The following is a 22,612-nucleotide window of genomic DNA, read 5'->3' as shown; positions in this document are numbered from 1 at the left end:
TGAAAATTGATTTATATTTTCATATCAGAGGGGAATTATTGTGTTCTTCCGTGATAAAAAAGAAGTAGAATTGTTCTGTGGTAGCATATTCACAGCTGTTTAGTTTCTAGAATAAGTAAACGTGATCATAATTGTGTGTTTTCCAAACCATCATCAAGAGCGGATACGCGTAAGCGATTGCTGCTGGTTTTTTCAGCCTGGTTACGTGCTAGTGGAAAAACAGTGGTTTTAATGTTTATTGAATAACATTTAGCAAATTACTTACATTTTTATTAAAATAGTTCTAACACATTAAAGCCTGTGAGTGTCACATTCGTTTGAGTATTGTTATATAGCGGCAAAGTTTTTATTTGGGAAAGTGTAGCCAAAAAAGGTAACGTATGCAGAAATTAGTAGCGTGATTGGAATACCCTCCCGTACCCTATTATGTCCAAAAATCATCAATTGTTTTTTTTGCGCTATATATAGTATATGCTCGAACAAAAATGTAGTAATTTCTGGGTAATTTATTAGCGATTAGCGATTAGAGAAATTTTCGCTAATCTGAGTTGTAGTTTAGCGATTTGCGAGCTAACTTTTTCGGTTAGCGGATTAGCGGTTAGCGACGCTAAATTTTCGGTTAGCGGTGTCCGAACGATGAATAACGTTTATAAACGTTTGATATGAAATCGGAAAAAATAAAATAACACTGAATTGAAGCTAAATAGGGTAGTTGATCCAATAGTTGTGGTAGTACCAATAGTTGCACTACTATTCATTATTAATGCATATTTTCGTCACCGTAGCATTTTAGATAAAACAATTACATTCATTATATAAAACAGGCTTTTGAAATTATTGGTAGTTAGACTACACCATTTAAAATTAAAGCATTATTTGCTAAAATGCAAATTTTACAAAATCTAACGCGCAGTTGGAGCGCACAACTATAGGCACTCCTCTATAGTTTTGCTAGCATGTTTTTTCACTTAGCAACCTAGCATTGTATATGGAATAACACAATTAAAGGAACATCAAACTTAATTAAGGAAACATTAGCGCAACTGTTGGTACAATATAATTGAATCGGAAAATTCATTTTTTCTTTATAAAGCTTCTCGTACAACGAAAGCAATTGTCTTGCCTTGTGACAAATACCTTGTATTTGATAAATTTATATCCCACAAGTATTAATTGAAGCATATACCTCAATAAACAAGCAAAATGAAGTTATATTGTGCTTAGTGGCGCAACTAATGGATCATCTACCCTAAATATTTAGAATCTTCAGGGTGGATCGTGCTATTTCAAGCACTCATCTCCATTCAACTCGGTCTTGGGCCACTTGTTGCAAATTTTCTAGTCGTCTCAGAAGTCGCAAATTGCTTTTGACCTGGTCGAGCCATCGTGCACGTTGGGCACCCCTGTTCCTGGTGCCGGTGGGGTTGTTGAAGAGGACTATTTTCGTCGCACTGTCGTCCAGCATCCTTACGACGTATCTGGCCCACCGTAGCCTGCTAACTTTCGCTAGATGTACGATGGGAGTCTCCCCAAGCAGTGCCTGTAGCTCGTGATTCATACGCCTGCGCCACTCTCTGCTTTCAGTTTGTACTCCGCCAAATATCGTCCGCAGCGCTTTCTGCTCGAACACGGCAAGGGCGCGTATGTCCTCCGTGAGCAGCGTCACGGCTTCAAATCCATAAAGAACTACCGGTCTAATAAGGGGTTTGTACAATGTTAGCTTCATGCGGCGGCGTATGCTTCCTGATCGTAGCGTTTTACGAAGGGCAAAGTAGGCCCGATTTCCCGCTTGGATGCGCCGCTGGATCTCCTTACTAGTGTTGTTGTTCGCGGTCACCAGCGATCTCAAATACACGAACTCCTCTACCACTTCTAGTTCGTCGCCGTCAACTTTTACCGTCCGTGGGCAATGTTGAACAGCATGCAGGGTAAACCGTCACCTTGACTCAACCCTCGCCGCGTCTCTAAGGGACTCGAGAGTGTCCCAGACATGCGTACGAAACACATCACTCGATCCAATGTAGCTCTGATCAGTCGTGTCAGTTTGTCCGGACAACCGTGTTCGTGCATTATCTGCCATAGATTGACTCGATCGACTGTATCGCACGCTGCTTTGAAATCAATAAATATATGATGCGTGGGCACGTTGTACTCCCGACATTTCTGCAAGATTTGTCGGATAGTAAAAATTTGGTCCGTAGTTGCGCGAGTCTCCATGAAGCCCGCCTGATAATTCCCTACGAAACCTTGTGCTATCGGGGACAACCGGCGTAACAGGATCTGAGAAAGTGTAGGCGGCGTTTACCAGCATAATACCGCGATAGTTGCAACAGTCTAGTCGATCACCCTTTTTGTAGATGGTTCATGGTCGGGAGCGTACGTTCGTGATGTTAGAGAAAAACCGGCCCTCTATGAAAACGTGATCAATTTGGTCCATTGTACCTTGGTCAGGTGGTCTCCAGGTGGCTTTGTGGATATCCTTGCGCGGGCAAAGGTTCGCTACACCAGGCCTCGGGAAACTGCGAAGTTTATACATCGTTGGCCGTTGTCGTTCGTGTCGGTGTGCAAGTTATGGGGTTCTACCACCGGTCTATACATTTCTTCCCTACCGACCTGGGCGTTCATATCCCCGATGACGATCTTGGTGTCCCGTGACGAGTAGCTGTCGTACGTTGCCTCCAGCCTCGCGTAGAACGCTTCTTTCTCATCGTTAATTAAATTCGCAGGACTAGTTCAAACGCAGTTTCATCGGACTGCGTTCGGATATAGCGAACCGATAACTGAATGTATCAGGACCTTTTCGAAGGTAGAGGAACTTTTTGATTTTGGTTTACCGTCATACTTGTTTGCACAGAGATTGCGTAGAGCTAATTTAGGATAAGATTTTATTCATGTAGACAATTTTAAGGTCAGATGAATTATATATAGTAATAAATAATACATAAATAAATTGAAGAAACGGGCCTTTATCCTCAATCAGGGCTTCGACCGATCCTTTTTTTTTCTACCGCAGTCACACCAACGCGCATTCAAGTTCACACCGTCCGTTTAGTGGTAGAATATGAACGCTATGCATAACACAACTGGCAGTTTGCTCAGTCAAACGCCGATTGCACGCAGTAGAACGAACGCTTTCTAAAGCTTTTGAAAATTTTCGTTTCGATCAAGTTGCCTTTACCGTTTGGAGCAGCGAATGACTGCAAAACAGTCAAATGACTGGCAATCACCACGCTAACGAAAAGCAACCGCACAATCGTATGATTCAATACTACAAAAAAAAAAAAACAACCACTACATGTGCATGGAAGAAGTCGGTCGGACTCCGTCCAATACAAACAAATATTTTACTTGCGTCGGACCGACGTCCGGGTGACAAAGTATTATTGTGAGCAGCCGATTTGGAGACAAAAAGAGAAACGAAAAAATACGTCACCGTATGCTTCCAGTCAGTTTGCAGTTTATATTCTCAAAGCGCAAAGCAAAACGGGAGATCGACTGTTTGCTTTTACTGAGATGCCGCATGAACTATAAGGCGGCAGCAGCGCATGCGGCAGATTGACTGGATTCAAAAAACAGTCAAATGATCGTTCAAAAAGCGGAGTTTGAATGCGGAAAGTTCGCATTCACGGTAGTCACATTCAACTTGCGATCCCTTTTCAAGCCTTGTCCTCAATACACACAATCTCTCGTTGATCGACTTCCAATCTATCACGCGATCCTGCATTCCGCCCAACACTACAAAGCCCGTTCCCAGTTCGTTGGTAGCGCCACCGCTCTGGTAAAACTGGGCCTTTCAGTCACTGATCTTCAATACCTTCTCTCCTTTGCGACAGATTTCCTGCAGAGCTACGATGCCGAGTTTGCGGGGTTCAAGCTGTTTAATCAGCACCCACTCGCAACCTGCGAAAGTTAGCGATCTGCAGTTCCAAGTACTGAGTCTCCATTCGTCGTCCTTGTTCCGTCGCATAGGTCGATGCCGAATATTCCGGGGCTGCCATCTTATAGTGCCGAGACTCATTATACCTCCTTCCCGGTTAGTATACGACCTTAGTTTCCACCGGGGTTGGTTACCCGATCTCCGCTAAGGTTGCTCGTATTCCGCCTGGTACCACGAGGAAGCATAGGAAGCATATTCTTCTTCAGCAGCATAGAGGTGGCTCATGCTGTTTCAAGCACTCGTCTCCATTCAACTCGGTCTTGGGCTAACGACCACTATGGGGTCTATATTCCGCATTATCCAGCCATTTCCCAGGAATATTTCGAATACAATTAGGAAAATAAATCACGGTGTAGTGGTTAACATTCACACCCCTCACGCCGAGGACTCGGGTTCAGTTCCCAGTTTAGATCCGCTTCAGGTACCAGCTTGTTTTGACCGCTGTTTGCCAAAAGTTTTGGTTTTACATTTCACCGTGCGGCTCCATTGTATTATCATAACATATTAACTCAGTACGTTAACACATTTTCCCAGTCTAGGTATAATAAGTGTCATCCATAACGAAATGCAAAATACAAATATTACCAAGCCGTAAATTACAAGTTTGTTAAAGTAAGTAAGATTTGTTGTTGACATGCTCAGTAACTAGTTGTAAAATCATTTAGACTAACGAGAGTAGCATTACGGTAAGGCGAATGCCAAGATCGTGTTTTCGGTTTTGTTTTTAAATGAGAACGTATTACTTTCATCCTACCAATTGATCTAGTCTCACTTCAGCAAGTTCGGCACGATAAATAATAAAGCGTTCTTGCGGAAGGGAAACAGACGGTTATTTTTGTTTTCGTCTAACACGAGATTACAGGAAAAGTTTGCATGTTGACGTAATCTGTTTTCACTGAAGTAGATTCAACCTAATGGTTAGTGTCCTGCTGCCGCTAGCAGTTTAGTAGGAACAGCAAAAATCATGGCCCATGATTCCGTTCCGGGTCGAGAGGGGTCTCACGCCTGGAAGGTGTTTCATTTGTTTTACACAAGAAACTAGTATACTTGAGATTGGCAGTCCGAGTACTATACAACAGGTGCAATAAATCTGTCAGACACTTCACCAATCTGGCAATTGAAATGCCCTCTAGAGAAAATCCTTTCGCTCCACACCATCATCGTCAATCAGTTGTACGTTAAAAAATGATTCTGGGTGAGTGGCTATTTCTTTCATTAATAATCTATAATTATATCATAACCGTTTCTTTTACAACAAAACTCATCGACAAAAACGAAGGTCCTCAGTCCGATCCTTTCTGTCAGATATACGCGCCAGTCGGCGTGTGGGAACGACATCCACACCGGACAGCTTCCTTTCACTTTTCCTGTACCTTGGGGCGGTCTGATTTCCTTTCTCCTCGCAAGACCACAAGACAGCATTTTCTGATTAATTTCGTTCTGTCTCTCTTTTCTGATATTACGAGCTGACCACATGATAACAAAAACCTCATCTGAATTGATTCGAAGCCGGGCTTGGTAGCTCGGTATACTACTGGTCTTTTTCAGCTCGTTGTTGATCGATTTCCTTCTAGTTGCCGGCAAATTACGATAACAGCACTACGTAACTGGCTGCCATTGTTCAAGGTTCGTACCATAAAGTCCCGTCAAAGTGGGTGAGGACATGTGCCAGCGACGGGGGTGAAGAAAAAAGCAAACAGACCTGACCCAAGTTAAAGTGAAAGGTTGCAGTTTTTACAATATATACCTACCTGTACTGACATGACAGGGATCTGGTCCTGTCCCTACTGGAATCCATCCGTTTCTTTTTGAAGGTGGTTTTGTGCTGGACGCAGTAGGTACAGCGAAAAATTGGAAAGGTTTTTATGCAAGATCACAGTTTTCGTTTTGGTTGTTTTCTAGACTACCGGCCTGGTTGTCGCAAATGATAGTCGTTAAATTGCGCATGCTGTAAGGTTGGGTAATTTTCACACAAATTTGTGTTTATGACGTGAACTAAGTATTCTTTGGATGATTTGTTTTGATTGCAATTTGGCACTCAATTGCCGAATGATTCTTGGAGTAACATATTAAAAAATTAAAACCTTGTAGAGATGATTCGATTTGAGATGGGTGTGTCGCTTTCACACGAAGCATAGCAAAGCCATGGGTATAAATGTCCCTAAGAACTTGACCCTTCTTTATCGACAGACTTCGCAGCCGGTTATTAGAGTTCAGGAAAATTGTGGCTAGTGCAAAGATCCTATTACCTCTATAGAGTGACACCGCTCGGTCGAGATTCGAACATATGACGACTGGCTTGTCGACTTGTCGGCTTGTTGACGACTGGCGCATCGTATCCCGGAGCTAACTGGGCGGGCGCTTCCACACGAAGACTTTCTGAAAAAGCTGGAATCTAAAGTGAACCATTCTAATTTGGATTAAACTTCATCTACGTATTTGATAGAAGGGAACATGCATCTTCTTCAAATATTGCCACCATTTTGATACAAGATTCGTTTTTAAAAAATGAATTTTTATTTTCATGGAGTTGAGTTAAGAGTTCAGTTAAGTTTGAAAACCTATATTTTGGAAACTATTGATTGCTTCAAAATTATGACTAGAAAGAAAAAATATGCACTAAAAATATGATTCACCATTTTCTCGAAAATTAGACAAAAAACTTGAAATCAGGATACTCTAAATATAGCATACGAGTTGGTGAACGACTGGACCTAGAACAACCATTCCGGGCTAATGACACCCGCAAGTTTTACGAGAAGGTGAATCAAACTCGCAAGGACCACACACCAAAACCTGACATGTGCAGGAACGCGGGGGGGGGGGGGGATCTAATCACAAACGAGCGCGAGGTTGTCGACAGGTGGAAGCAGTTCTTCTATGAACACCTCAACGGCAGCAGGAGAAGCAATGGAAGTTAACATCGGAGTATCTACAAACGACAACAGCGTATTGGCTCCCGATCTCGAAGAGATCCGGCGAGAAGTCGGTCTGCTGAAATACAACAGAGCCGCCGGAAAGGACCGACTACAAAAATGGCCAAGAACCGCTAGCAACGGCACTTCACTGGCTGATTTCAAGGATTTGGGAAGAAGAGAAATTACCGGAGGAGTGGATGGAAGGCGTAGTCTGTCCCATCTACAAAAAGGGCGACCGGCTAGATTGCTGTAACTACCGCAGCATTACGCTGGTCAACGCCGCCTACAAGGTGCTCTCCCAGATTTTGTTACGTCATCTATCCCCAATAGCAAGAGAATTCGTAGGGCAGTATCAGGCGGGCTTTATGGGGGCCCGTGCTACTACGGATCAAATTTTTACTCTCCGACAAATCCTCCAGAAATGACGAGAGTACAACGTGCCCACGCATCACATTTTCGTGGATTTCAGTGCAGCATACGATTCATTTGAACGCAAAGAGCGAAACTGACGTGGCTGACCAAAGCTACTCTGGAACGAGTGATGTGCTACGTGCGCGTTTTGGGGACACTCTCAAGTCATGTTGAATCGCGCAGAGGGTTACGACAAGAAGGTGGACTGTCCTGTATGTTATTCAATATCGCTATTGAAGGTGTGATCCGGCGAGCGGGTATCGAAACGAGAGGAACGATCTTCAGCAAGAGTAGCCAACTCCTAGCCTTTGCTGACGACCTTGACATTATCATTAGAAATCGTGGGACGGCGGAGGCAATCTACGCCAGACTAAAAACGGAGGCTAGGATGATGGGGTTAGAAATCAATGCGTCGAAACCCAAATATATGGTAGGAAGAGGCTCCCGAAAAAGTAACGTTTGCCTCCCACGGACAGTGACTATTGACGGCGATGGGCTGGAAGTGGTTGATGAGTATTAGGGATCTCTGGTCACCGCCGACAATAATACGAGTAAGGAGATTCTACGACGCATTCAAGCTGGAAATCGAGCTTACTTTTCCTTCCGTAAGATGCTTCGATCAAGGAGCATACGCCGCCGCACAAAGCTGGCGATGTACAAAACGCTAATCAAACCGGTAGTCCTCCACCGACTTGAGACTGTAACTTTGCTTATGGAGGACATACGTGCACTTGCCGTTTTTGAACGAAAGGTGTTGCGGACTATTTTTGGTGGAGTACAAATGGAAAGCGGAGAGTGGCGGAGACGTATGAATCACGAGCTACAGGCACTGCTTGGAGAGATTCCCATCGTAGATCTGACGAAAGTTGGGAAACTACGGTGGGCCGGCCACGTCGCAAGGATGCCGGACGATTGTGTAGTCCGTTCTCTTCAAGAACCTCACCGGCACCAGGAATAGAGGGGCTCAACGTGCTAGATGGCTCGGCCATGTTGAAACCGACTTGCGTGTGTCGAGAAGCGCAACGAATTGGCGACGAGTAGTTCATGCCGATTACGGTGGAGAGGAATTTTTGATACGGTAAGAGCCACCCCGGCTCTCGGCTGAATAAGTAAGTAAGTAAGCGCAGAGCATTATCAGGCACGTGACACGGAATCAGCGGAACGACTGGTCTGACAAAGGTGATGGATAAGAAGAACGCTCTGCGGGCGGCCAAAATGCGCGGTGCCACACGTCATAACGTGGAAAGAACGGAAGAAGATATAGCGAAACCTAATCGTGCGGGGAAAAAGCACCACCTGGAAGAACAGCAGTATGCGGATTTGGATTTGGCTGTACTCAGGAAAGGTAGAACTTTCTGAACAGAAACTGCACGGATCCTGCAAATACTAACCGAAAAGTGTTGGGATAAGAATGGCTGAATTTTGACAGACGATCGTGTGGTGATCGAAAGATGGAAGCTGCACCTTAATGAACACCTGAATGGCGCTCCCGTGGAGAACCATGGAGGCGGCGAAAGCAATTACGACGGTGTGACAAACAATGGTTCAAATAATTACACTACGGCCGACACTCCAAAAAGGCCATAAATATGAGGGTTGAATGCCCTCGGTACAGAATGTCGCTTATCCCAGCATCAGAACATGTCTCGCGCAATAGACCATCTCGGCAACGAGTCAGTCATCTGCAGCTGGTTAAACGAGTAAGACTTGGGCCGCTTGGGAGATTCTTCGTGGCAGCAATTTAACAAAACATAAAGAATTCCCATGCACCATTTTTTCGTTGACTTCAAAACTGCATAGTATGCTATCGACCGAAAAGGGCTATGAAAAATCATGGACGATAACGGCTTTCCCAGGAAGCTGATCAAGCAGATTCAATCTATAATGAATGATACACAGTGCTGTGTTTGGATTTAGGATGGACTGTCGAGTTTATTTGAATCACATAGATGACTTCAAGGTGATGATCTTTCATGTGTTGTGAACAGTACGCGGGCATGATCTTCAACATATCTAGTCAATTTGTCTACAGAACATCAATGACTGAGGCTGAGGAGTATATTAAAGATACTAATGTGCGAAGCAGAAAAGATTGGGCTATAGGTAAATACGTCTAAAACAAAGTACATGCTGACCGGCGGACCCGACGGTGCCCGACGCCGCTTGGGCAGCAGTTTAATGTTCGACGGTGATGAGTTGACGAAGTTGTCTGTCTTAGCTCACTGGAAACGGCGGCCAATGACACTAGCCGTGAGATTCGGAGACGTAAAGGGTGTCCCACATCAAATTACACCACGGGTATTTTCTTTTGAAAATTTGGGTAGAAGTAGTTTAGAGTGTATTTTTATAGTCTATTTTTATCGCGGTCAGTTTTTCGAAAATTGGAAAAAATGGCGTCAACCGAAAAGCAACGTCGCGAATTTATTTTGCGCAAGCACCTGAAAAATGCTCAACTCTCTCATCATGAATGATAAGACTTGCATCAAGGCGGACTTCTGACAGCGTCCGGGGCTACTGTACTTCACCGCCCAGCATAGATTTAATGTTCCGAAGGCAGTAAGGATGTAGAAACTTTCATAGTTTGCTAAGAAATACATAATTTGGCCAAGAAATACGTCATGTGGCTAACATAGTGTGCCGTTTGTGACTACCAGGACTGTAAACGGGCAGATCTACCTCAAGGAGTGTCTACAGAAGCATCTGCTTCTTCTGTCGAAGCAACACGAGGGCCCTACGACCTTCTGGTCGGATCTACCTTCATGCCAATATTCAAAGGATGTCCTGGAGTGATACGAGGCCAACGGAGTCGCTTTCGTATCCACGGACATGAACGCCTCCATCGAAAAATACTAGGCTATTATGAACCAGGCACTACGGAAGCAGCCCAAGGAGGTCAAGTCTGAGCAAAACAAGAAGAAAAAGTGGATTTCCGTACAGATGAAGCTGCTGCTAGGTTGTACAAAACTTTTTGAGTGGAGTTAAGCGTAAGGTGCGAGTATACAGTTATGATATTGAAATTGAATGAAACAAATATGCCAAAAGCTTACTAATGGTTTTTTGTTGTCTGAAAGTTTGAAAAGGATCGGTCAATTAGGTAATTTTCTACAGCGTTTCTTCCGTGGTGCAATTTGATGTGGGACACCCTTTATTATCAGCGGAAGTCATGCTTCACAAACAACAGACTAAGCCCCCATACGGGGGGCTCTGTAGCCGCAAGATTATCGAGTCTGCTTTGACAAGCGAGTGGTCGTGGGTTCGAATCTTAGTAGAATCAAGGCATTCGATGTCAAGTGACTTTAGCAAGGGTTAATTCTCAGGCCCCTCCATTTACCCTTCCTTCATGCTGAATTCTGTATTTAGCCTCTGAAGCCTCTTGACAGTGCAAATGTCCCTCCTATAGTTGAGTGTACTGGTCAGAGGTATGAATGAGTCCTCGCCAGGGACGGCTATAATATGGGATAGTGCTGGCAGCGAGGAATAAGTTGGTAAAGTAGATCAAGCTTTGAAGGAAGGGTAAACCCCAATACACACAAGCACGCATAAAATTTAATAAGCATATCGCTCAATCAATAGCGATTATAGCAAACAGAAATGCAGTGCAGGTTATACAGCAAACAACCGGGCGATATCATAATAGATCAACTATACTGGTCTCAGTAATGAGTCCACACATGGAAAAAAAGCCCCCGTACAAAGAGTACTCTGTACAAGGCGATCATTAGACTGGTTGTTCTCCTCGGGCATAAAACGTGGACATTGCTCGAGGAGAACCTGCGAACGCTCAGAGTTTTCAAAAGATGAATGCTAAGAACGATCTTCGGCGGTATACAGAAGAATGGGGTATGGAGGCGTAGGCTGTACCATGAACTTGTACAGATCTACGGCACAGACTGTATTCATAAGGTACCTAAAGCTGGATGGATATGACGGGATGATCATGTTGCTAGAATGCAGGAGAGTTGATTTTTTTCGGTGAGGGAATGAAACAGTATCAGGTTTTCTGCGTTACGTGCTTCAGCCTACTATATTTCATGCAGCCATCTTCGGACGCAAGAAAACATGTCCTAGTATGAAACACTCACAGGATTCAAGGCCCAGACACAATGCATACGGATTTTGCTACGTTGCGGAAATTTGACAGAAAACCCATGTAAAAACTGTCAAATTGCCGCAGCGTAAAATCCGTATGCATTGTGTTTGGGGCTTAAGACGTGTTTTCTTGCGTCCGAAGATGGCTGAATAAAATATAGTAGGCTGAAACATGCTGAATTTTATATTATGAGACCCTTATAGTTAAATGGACTGGTAGCTAACCGGGATGCGCCAGCGATTGGCTATAATTGGGGACAGCACTGTCATGTGGAGCGAGGTGGATAAAGTAGAGCAAGCATTGGAGGAAGGCTAAAATCCCAATACACACAAGCACGCGTAAAAAATTTATAAAACTCAATAGCGATAGTAGCAAAAAAGATCCACACGAGAAAAAAAAAGGATCTCGCAGAAATGGCGGGAGAACAACGTGTCACCGCAACACATCTTTACTGACTTTAAAGCAGCATATGATACATCAATGCAGACAAAAGCGTGCTTCCCACGGACAGCAGCCGTTGAAGTCGACGAACTAGAAGTGGTAGATGAGCTCGTAGATTTGAGGATCGCTGGTGACTGCGGACAACTACACCAATAAGGAGATCCATTCGGGCGCATTCAAGCATGAAATCGGGCCTACTCTGTCCTTTCTTCGCGTTGGGACCCCCAAGTAACTGACCCCGCTGAAGAACAAAAGCCTGTTTAAACAAGTGTATCGTTAAACAGTATCCCAGTTTCCCAAATATTACGGAACACTGAAGTTGTATTGGACACAATTAATTATACTAAAATTATTGATTAATTTCGGTGCAAATAAAGGAACAATATCTGATTTATAGCAAGAACACTTCAGCATAAAGTCTTCTAAAGATTTTAAGCTAAAAACCGTACAGAAAGCAATATTTGGTATATTTTCTACTGTACTAACATAGCGGTAGAACTTCGCTACAGTTTAAGCTGCTTCGCTATACGATGGTAATAGTCGATGAATACATTGCAGTGCATAATTAATCAGGAAACAGCCAGTCATTTACCATTTCGCCATGTTATTAATCAACAAATGCGAAAATTAGCGATCATGTGACTAACAAGATTCAGTCTTAGCTCACTGGGCAACTCAGCAAATCGTGATTTCGATTTTAGAAAAAAAAGTATAAATCTCATTAAAAACTGTATCACTGGAGCAAACTGGAGCACAGTGCTTACCTTGCAGTCAGTATTTTTGCCTAGAGCAATGCCTTTTTCGCGTATGTACTTGGTATGGTTTAGAAGGGAGCTAGGATAAAGACAAATTTAATTCGTCCAATCTAGGACTTCATTATATTGCAATAAATTTTGCCATAAAATAGTTCCTCTACCTTGGAAAATTAAATTAGATTTAGCAGCCAACGACAAAGGAAATTAATTACGTGTGTGAGATTTTTTACCGCGGCAAAATATTTCGCTAATTTGAAAAATGGTTTGAAATTACATCCAAGATAAAAGGTACCTATTACCTAATAAAATCTTAGCCGCATGTAAAATCAACTCATAAAATTCCTATAAATTGACGCAATCACCAATACCATAATTCACTCTTTCATATGGGGGGAGTGGGGCAGTCGGAACGAGCAATGCCACTCACGGTCAACCAGACGCCTCTCGTTTGAAATGGCTTTATAGATTTGACCTGCAATTGCAGCCGATAGCTGCAATGACTGCGGTAATAATACCAACTAACAAATTAATGCATTCGAAAGTGAAAGAGTACTCCTTTCTCCGTTCACACGCCGGCTTCGGAAGCCGCAACTGCACAGTGATTTGAGGGTGCCTGTCAATGGGTACTCAACACCGACTATTCCGAGCGAGCGTTAAGCAAATCACCCGCTGCCACCCCCCACAGAAGGTTGAGGAGGCGGAGGAGGAGGAGGAGAGGAGGTTTTAGCGTGCTGCACCTTGGTGCGGTTGGCATTTTATGCATTTCTATCGCGTCCGAGCTGCTGCTGATCACCATACGGGGGACACGTGAGCATTTGTCAGACGAAATCCATCATGGTCTCTGAGGGGAGACACAGTCAGACAGCCAACCGAACCGATTCCGGCTGCTGTAATGCAATGCACTGCTGCACCGTACCGTAGTAATTGATGGGCGTTTCGGTACACCAAATGAACGCGGAAGTTCGATTTCAAATGTAGAGTACGGCCTCTTACGACTGGAGGGAATTTGCATTTTGTACTGGACTAGAGTTTAGTCAAGGTAGAGAAACGATCCTCCAACGATACCTGGAACAGGATTCGTTCTCTATAGCGACTAAAATCAGATCACAGTGGTGGCGGCCACGGGCGACCGCCTTATATAAAACCTAAATTTGAGTATAAACCTAAATTTGCGAAATTATCTGATAATGAGGAAGCACAAGCAACAAAACAGCAATTTCCGTTAGATTTGATTACTATTTGTTAGTATTTGATTACTAAACCTACGATAATGTAGCAGTAATCCAATGTCCATTACCATATATCAAGTTCGTTTATCTTTCTTTTCCCATGAACAAATTGAAACTTTAATTTGGAAAGCATTTAAAAACACATCTCCCGCGATAAACGATTGTGTTAAGCGAAGTACAAGTAGACTGTAAACTACGATTAAATTAGTCAAACTAAATAAGCGAAATGAAGTATAGCATGAAACCCTAAGGATTGTTTAACAACTAATGGCCCCGGAACTGCATTAACTCGGTCGTTTGGCATCTACCAGAGCCGTACATTTTTACAACTGATTTACTAAAGTACTTAACCTTAATCAAGTTAGTAGGCAATCTGTGTTTTGCACAACAATTTTTTAAGATTATTGAATTCAGGCATTTCAACAAAGCATATATAATAGAGCCTATTATTTTCCAACGATAATAAAAACTTTAATGTTTGTGAGTTCAAGGTATGCCCGGTCCAAGCAAGTTAAAAAACGATAAAAACGTCCATTCTTGCTTACATTTTCACTTTCTCAATTAGCCTTCAAAAGAGGAAAAAAACATTACAACTTTCAGCTTATTTCGCACTTCTTGTCGACAAATCCAATGAACCACCTCTGCTGTCCGGTGCGGCGTTAAAATATAACGAAAGTAGGAAGTCACCGGGGACCAAACCCCCTACGAATGACTGTTCATCTCGGTTTCACAGTCAGCAATTACCGATCAGATTACATCGCCAGTTAAATCAATCATTCGAGCCCCAGCCGCAGCCATTCGTCCGCCTTGGAACGCTGCGCTGCTGCCTACCAGCAGTGGATTAACCACGAGGCGCTCGCTCATCATAAACTGACAATAATTTATTAGGATCAACGAGGAAACGACCCTGCGAGGAGATCCGCTGATGGCACACGTACCGTAGCTACCCACGGTTTCGAACGCCCGCCGTTAATGCCGACCGCGATTACAAATTATAATCATGATTAATCCTGGGCAGGTTGCCAACAGACGCAGCGAGAAGAAACAAATCAGATCAATATTGGCAATCGGTAGCGCTACCGACGATGAATGGCCGAGTCGAGTCGTATCCTCGATGCAGGTGGAGAAGTTTATCGATGACTTCTGATCCGCATGGTACTTTGGTAGAGCGATTGGCAGAGCAAGTCACCCGCGCCGACAGTCACCGTGCTGAGCTATAATTAATTACCATCGAGCGCGGGTAATTCGAGCCGTTTACCGGGTTTGCCTTCAATCATTCGTCAAGTACCTGCCTTTTCTAATGCTGAAAGACATTTCATATGACAGCAGCGGAATGAATTGGAATGAAATAGTGCACGAAACTGGAAAGTGGACAGCGTTGGGAGTTAGTTCTCTAATTGCAAGAATTAGTACTTTGAGGAAATGTTATTTCTTAGAACGATGAATGATTATGTTATAATCATTGAATAGTCTCTCAGATTAATGCAATTGTTTTGAAATTTTCCCTTCTTCTTCTTCTTCTTCTTCTTCTTCTTCTTCTAATATACCAGAGCTTTTTCTGTAACCAAAAACAGGTCCCTGACAGGACGCCATATTTTCGTAGTAAGAATTGCGGCTTGCTCTGTACATGCTTTGCACAAACCTGAATCTAACAAACGTTCCACTTACGCAACCGCTGGTGCGAGCACCTTACGAACGCCTTGTCATCCGAGGCAGGATTTGTTGTGGGTCCGAAAAAGAAGGTATCCAAAATCAATATTAAAAATTCGTGATACAACAATGTACAGATGTCAGTAACCTGGTTAAAACCCCAGCACCTCAATCAACATTAAACAAAAGAATGTGTACCATTCGAGTGTTTTCTTTTGATTGTTTTGTATGTAAAGTTTATCTGCGAGATCTGTATATATAACTGCATGCTACATTTTTTTATTTGGATATAAAATTTTAAGTCGCAACGCACAGTAGTCCAAAAGGGCGAAAAGTGGAACTTTTTTTAGTGTCTCTTGTTTTCATTTTATCATTTATAGTCTTCAGCACTTTTGTTCGTATGAATATCCCCCTTAATCTAAAACTGTCAAAAGTTAGTCATCGCTTTAACTTTTTTGTGTTGGGAAATATAGACATAGTTTCTTCGGCAAAGTTGTATATATTATAAAAACAAGCAACTTTGTTGAAGAAATAAAATTTCTATCTTTATCGAGTGCTGAAGTATAGGACATATTCTTTAAAACTTCTTTAAAGATTGGTTTTTCGTACTTAGCTTTTGTTAAGCATTTTACATGAATACAATGTTCTAGGCAATTATCGATGCTCTCAAAACACACGTTTTAGCAGAAGACCGCATATCTCGTGGACCTTTACTTGCTTAGTTATTGCATATTCAAGCTTTAAATTTCCATAGCTTCACAAGCCCATGGGGTAAAATGGGGCAAGCGAATTTGTGAAATCAGTACTTCATCTTAGAACTTAAGTCGAGTACTATAAACTTGTATGGGTTCCGCTTATCCCCCAACCACCCAAATCAGAGTACGATAAGCATATGTTTTATGTGTTTCACGTTCGCTAAAAGCTCGATACACGTTCATTTTTTTTGTGTTCGTAGATAGACACATAGTTTCTTCGGCAAAGTTATGGAAAATATAAAGATAAACAATTTTGCTAAAGAAATGACATTTCTATCTCTTTCTAGTGCAGAGCTGTAGAACATTTTCTTTGGAAATTCATTAAAAATAAGTTTTTCATATTTAGCGTATGTTGGTTGCATTTTACAAGAGTATATGGTTCTAGGCGATTATTGAAAAACTCAAAACACATCTTTTTATAGAAGGTTGCAAATCTCTATGACCTTTTCTTACTAAGTTATCGCATATTTAAGCTTTATTTTTTGTTAACTTCCCGAGCCAAAAGCGATAACTTTGTAAGAAAAGGTCCTAGAGATTTGCGATCTTCTGCAAAAACGTGTATTTCGAGTTCTTCAATAATCGCCCAGAACTATATATTCCTGTAAAATGCAACCAACATACGCTAAGTATGAAAAACTTATTTCTAAATAATTTCCAAGGAAAATGCTCTATAGGTCTGCACTCGATAGGAATAGAAATGTCATTTCTTTAGCAAAGTTGTTAACTTTTATATTTTCCATAACTTTGGCGAAGATACTATGTGTCTATCTGCTAATCCAAAAAAAATGGACGTGCATCGAGCCTTTAGCGAACGCGAAACACATAAAACGTATGCTTGCCGTACTCTCATTTGGGTGGTTGTGGATAAGCGGACTTCATACAAATTTATAATACTCGACTTAAGTTCTAAGATGAAGTACTGATTTCATAAATCCGCTTGCCCCATTTTACTCCATGGGCTCGTGAAGCTATGGAAATTTAAAGCTTGAATATACAATAACTCAGCAAGTAAATGTCCAAGAGACTTGCCGTCTTCTGCAAAAACGTGTATTTTGAGAGCTTCGATAATTGCCTAGAACATTGTATTCATGTGAAATGCAACTAACAAAAGCCAAGTTTGAAAAACCAATCTTTAAAGAAGTTTTAAAGAATATGCCCTATAATTCAGCACTCGATAAAGATAGAAATTTGATTTCTTCAACAAAGTTGCTTGTTTTTACAATACTTACAAATTTGTCGAAGAAACTATGTCTATATTTACTAACACAAAAAAGTTATTTTTTCATTTTCATTATAGTAAGCGATGACGAACTTTTGATAGCTTTAGATTAAGGGGAATATTCATACGAACAAAAGTGCTGAAGACTATAAATGATAAAATGGAAGCAAAAGACACTAGGAAAAAAGTTCCACCTTTTGCTCTTTTGGACCACTGTGCAACGGTATCTGGCGTTTAACTTAAGCGCACTGTATACGCGTACGAAAGATTATAGCAGCGGAAGGGAGCGTGCTGCTAATGATCTGCTGATAGAGATTGCTAATTTGTGGTTGTGTTAGCAATTTGTTTTCTAGACTAATCTCAAGTTTTTAGTCTTGACCTTGAAATGCGGTCATACATATATATTCATATTTTTTTGAAACGATGGTTCTACAATTGATGAAGGGACGGTAGGGGAAAGAAATGAAATTTTTTTTTTGGTGAAGGGGGGGAAGAGCGGAAAGGAAGGGGGGGTATTGGTAGCTACGCTTGACAAGTAGTCTTACTACTACTAAGAGTAGTAGTGTCAAGTAGTCAAGTGTCAAGTCAAGTAGTAGTGACTACTTGTCTTCCACTCCTTCACCAAAAAAAAATCATTTCTTTCCCCTACCGTCCCTTCATCAATTGTAGAACCATCGTTTCAAAAAAATATTAATTTGTTTTCTCCCAATTTGAGAAGGTCTACAACAGCATAGTAGAAAAATCACCAACAGCAACAATAAATCGCGTGTACGCAAGGGGTTCCCAGTAAGGCGCATGTGTGCATAGTATTCAGAGATTACTTTTGTAATCATTTACACCCCAAATATGCAACCAACGTACTCGAACTCCGTACTTTGGCATTGAGCTCATCCATGAGGTTTGGCCCGACTTTAGAACGCTTCATGAGATTCTGCTTCATAATAGTCCAGTATTTCTCGATAGGCCGCAGCTCCGGTGTTAAAATCTTTCGGCCTTCAACCACTCCAGAACGTCCTTTGGGTAAAGGCATGAAGGCAAATGCTAAACTGACAACATACTGAGCAGCTTTGTAGAATATTGGAAAGTCATAAGCAACCATCGGGGCATGAATTGATTCATAGTTACCAACCCGTGTACATATGCACGTGTTGTCTGTGTTTGGGAAGTTGAGAAATCATGCAGAAAATGCATGCAGTTTTTGTACCTTCCACATATCACCAATCTATACTATTTACTGCTCGGAATACGATCTTTTCTTTCATGCGAATAAATACGGAAAAAAATCTGATTAGTTGATCTAAGAATCCATTAAAAAATAAATGCGTTGTAGGTGCTCAAAACCTGACCAGTTTTTCACTATAAGATTACATGTTACAGTAAGGTACTGTCGAATTATGGGGCCTAAGGAAAAGTTGGTTTCGTACCCGCCCAGTAAACAATTTGGTTTGTATATCTCGACTGCAACTGAGAAATACGAAATCATATCTGAACGGAAAAGTTATATTTCACGCCACATAAGAATATAGGATAGCCTGGAGTAATATGCACCGTTTAAGGAAATCGTGGTTTTCCCTATTAAAGCCTAAATCAAACATCAATCTTAAATACAGAGCATAATCTCTTGAATATTAGTTATAAGTTTCTGAAGCTATCATGCTAGAAACCTTTGTGAAAAAGGCGTGCAAAGTAATTTTTTATACTGAGGCAAAAGTCTGAAAACGCAACTAGCCGGGGCAAAATACACCCATGCATATTTTGTATCAATTAATGGGAATATATTCAATAAATTTAATAATTGTAATACAATTCGTGCGTGCTAACTGACAATGTCGTTTCTAGTTTTTAACAAATGCTGTGATTACAGTTCCTAAGCGAGGGAAGGAAGATGAATTATTGGAGGTGTGTTTTTCTTGGATTTCCGTGTACCCGAGTAGCATAATTTTTTAAACACAGTTTTTAACAGCCTCCAGTGCTGACTGCAGTTGTTTAACAGTACCTGACAACATATTAGACATTCGGACGTAATTGCGTGTAATTTTTAAAAAGAAGTAAAGTAAATAAAGCATGTTTGCTGAGGGTGCATTTTGCCCCGAGTAGCGGGGTGCATTTTGCCCCGAACTTACACAAAAAATGTTCCTGGTAACTCCTGATGTTTTATCAGAATTATGTAGCTCAAACCACAATTAATCTAATTATAACATTAACAGCGATTAAAATGGTCGTAGCAGTTAAAAAATCTTGTTAAAGCGAAGCAAAAAGTTACAGGTTATTTACAGAAAACATATTTTTGTTATTATTTACGTTTCCTTATTAGATAGAGCTGCCAAATTCACATAGTAGCCAAAGCAGACATCGATTTAACTGGCAGAATTACTTTTTTATTTTTAAGTTGTGTTTTGGCTTAGAAACAAAGGGGGTGCATTTTGTCTTGACGGTGCTTATTACCCCAGGTACCCCTACAGGGTGTTAGTAGCTTAGTGCAGATATTTCAGGGGGTGATAGAGGATCATAATGGACGAAAAAATCCTTCTATGCATATGGCCAAATCTCAATCGTTACAGAGTTATTGAACATTTTTTGATTTCGTTTCTGTTTGCCTTAAATTATCTGTGGTACGAAAACTATGCTAGCTAGCTCAATTCTGTTACCTTTATTCGAAAGCTGAATTTTGTATTGAAAATTGGTCTTAAACCTTCTACTTTATGAGATTTAGTAACTTTGTAGAAGCAAAAAGCTCTGGCAAAAGTGTTTCTCTAGGCATTTTTATCGAATTTCCCCCAAAAATGTGTGATAAAACTGATTGCTGTTATTCACCAATTTAAAGCTCTAGTACCATTCTACAATTCACTCTTTAACGTAAAACATCTATCTCTTTTAGTTTCGTTGCAATTTCATTTTAAACGAATGGTTCTGGGTAACCGCCTACCGTGACCGCACATAATTGCGATCAGCTCCTAATTCCGATCACTCAACCTAAATGATCAATTTTTAGAAAATTGAGCCAAAATCTATAGTAAATGAGCATGCTTAGTTATTGTGCTATGTGTTTATGTTTCAGTTGTTGAAAAAATGACATCCTTTGGAGCCCCATGCACTTCAAAATAAATTAAATTCGACAGGCAGTAGCAAAAAACGCCATCAAAATGTATTTTCTTAGCCAAAGTGCTAAGCGCACGATCAAATTTGCTAAGATCATAGCAGCGTGAAAACATATTACCTTTTTCGGTATTCTATGATAAAAAATAGAATAAAAAATATGCTTATAATATTACCGTTCTATATCAAATTTGGCTGAAAAAATACTAAATTTGCGGAATTTATTGCATTAAAGTGATTGATCGGAATTATGAACACAATTTTTTTTCTGCTTCTAATTCCGATCACTATATCAAAGTTATAAACTGGCAAAATGCAGGGTAATGAAGTTGCTATTTGGATTTTAGGATTAATTGCAACATGATAACATGGTAGGATTATCGAAAATTTTTGACGTAGAACTACGTCTTACGGCAGGGTGTCAACCAAAATTTTGAGTCCAGCCGCCGTCACGAAAGAATGAAACATTTTGAACGCTAATAGCTCTTCCAATTTAAACCGGATTTTGATCATAAACGATCCAGCAATTGTTCGGCTTTCATGAAAAGATTGTTTGCCAATCGTTAAATAGTGAAAATTAACGAAAGCTTTCTAGCAAATTTTCCATACATTTTCCGTATGATAGTCTTGCTTCCCAGGCACGGACGACCACTACACACACTAAGTTTGTGGCTGCTGCTGATTCAAGACAAAGAAGCAAAATAAACTTGCGTGTTTTTTGCTTACTACAGAACACAGTATATAGCCTAGGTGCTACATTCCGATTTGGAATTTTGACCTTCTGTTTTTATACGACAGACTTCACAGCCTGTAAGAGTACTGTAAGAGTAAGAGGCTCAGACGTTTTGCTTTTCTAACGCTTCAAACAAGCGACAGCGACAGCGCAGTTATGAACTATCTTATTAATGCGTAATGCGTGTTAATATAACAATAACATGTTATTTTGAGGACTTAAGTTTTTTCCTAGAACTTTGTTAATAACTGGATGCTCGAGGCAGATTTCTATACTGAAATACACCGATTTTGACACTGGTAAAAATATTCGTTTTTGATATCATAAAATAGCTTACCTACCATAAATACGGTACAGCAAGATAATATTATTATTATATTGTTTGTTTTTTGCTCACTTTACGTTATTTTACGCTATACATATACCAATATGGTGTAAAAGTTTTCTTTAATATTCGAGGTTTCTTCGCAGAAACCAGTCTCACGTAGTTCTATGCCAACTATGCGGTCATGTCTGGAACACAACCTTTCTGATTTGATTTTTACTATTATTTATGACCAAAGCTTTATGAAAACGTCGAATGTGGCCTAATTTTATTGTTATTGTAACAGTTTAACAAAGATAAAAGAAGAAGAAAGTTTCATAATTCGCTTGTCGAGCTTTCGAGTACACAAATTTTATGAATATTAAGCTAATGATAATAATGATCATTAACGCAAGCAGAAGATGACTGGTAGGGGGATTGTCGTCAAACTACATAAATGCAATACATTTCACATCCATTTGGTACAAGTTGACAATAGTTTTATACTTTAACAGCTCATCATGACGTGATCGGAATTAGATACACCTGTGATCGGAATTAGAATCACCCCGTATAATTGATGATCGGAATTAGGTGCACTGATACATCATTTTTTGATGCATTTTTTTAACTTTCGGTCAATAATTTAGGCATTTTAGTATTTTTCCATGAAACATAATTGAAAATACTTGATAAAGACACATACCGTGTAAATAAACATCAAAGCTATATTTTTCAGTGCGGACTCAAAGATGAATCATGCCTTAGGTGATCGGAATTAGGTGCTTTCACGGTACTTAGCTTCGAGGTACGATGCTGGTCTAACAAGCCAGTCGTCGCATGTTCGAATTTCGGCTAGACGGTGCAGGCTTGATAGAGTCAGTAGGATCGTTACACTGGCCCCGTAATTTTCCTGTACTCTAAACAGCCGGCTGTGAAGTCTGTCGATAAAGAAGGGTAATGTCTAATGACGGTTTAAGCCCGCGACTTTGCTTTTTATGGTTCTGGGTGTTGAATTAGTATCTGAAAACTGCTCGAATTCATACACCACGCATAGCACGCTAGCGTGATGAC

The sequence above is a fragment of the Sabethes cyaneus genome, chromosome 3 (assembly GCF_943734655.1).
Source record: "Sabethes cyaneus chromosome 3, idSabCyanKW18_F2, whole genome shotgun sequence".
Lineage (NCBI taxonomy): Eukaryota > Metazoa > Arthropoda > Insecta > Diptera > Culicidae > Sabethes > Sabethes cyaneus.
This window is presented reverse-complemented; position numbering follows the sequence as displayed.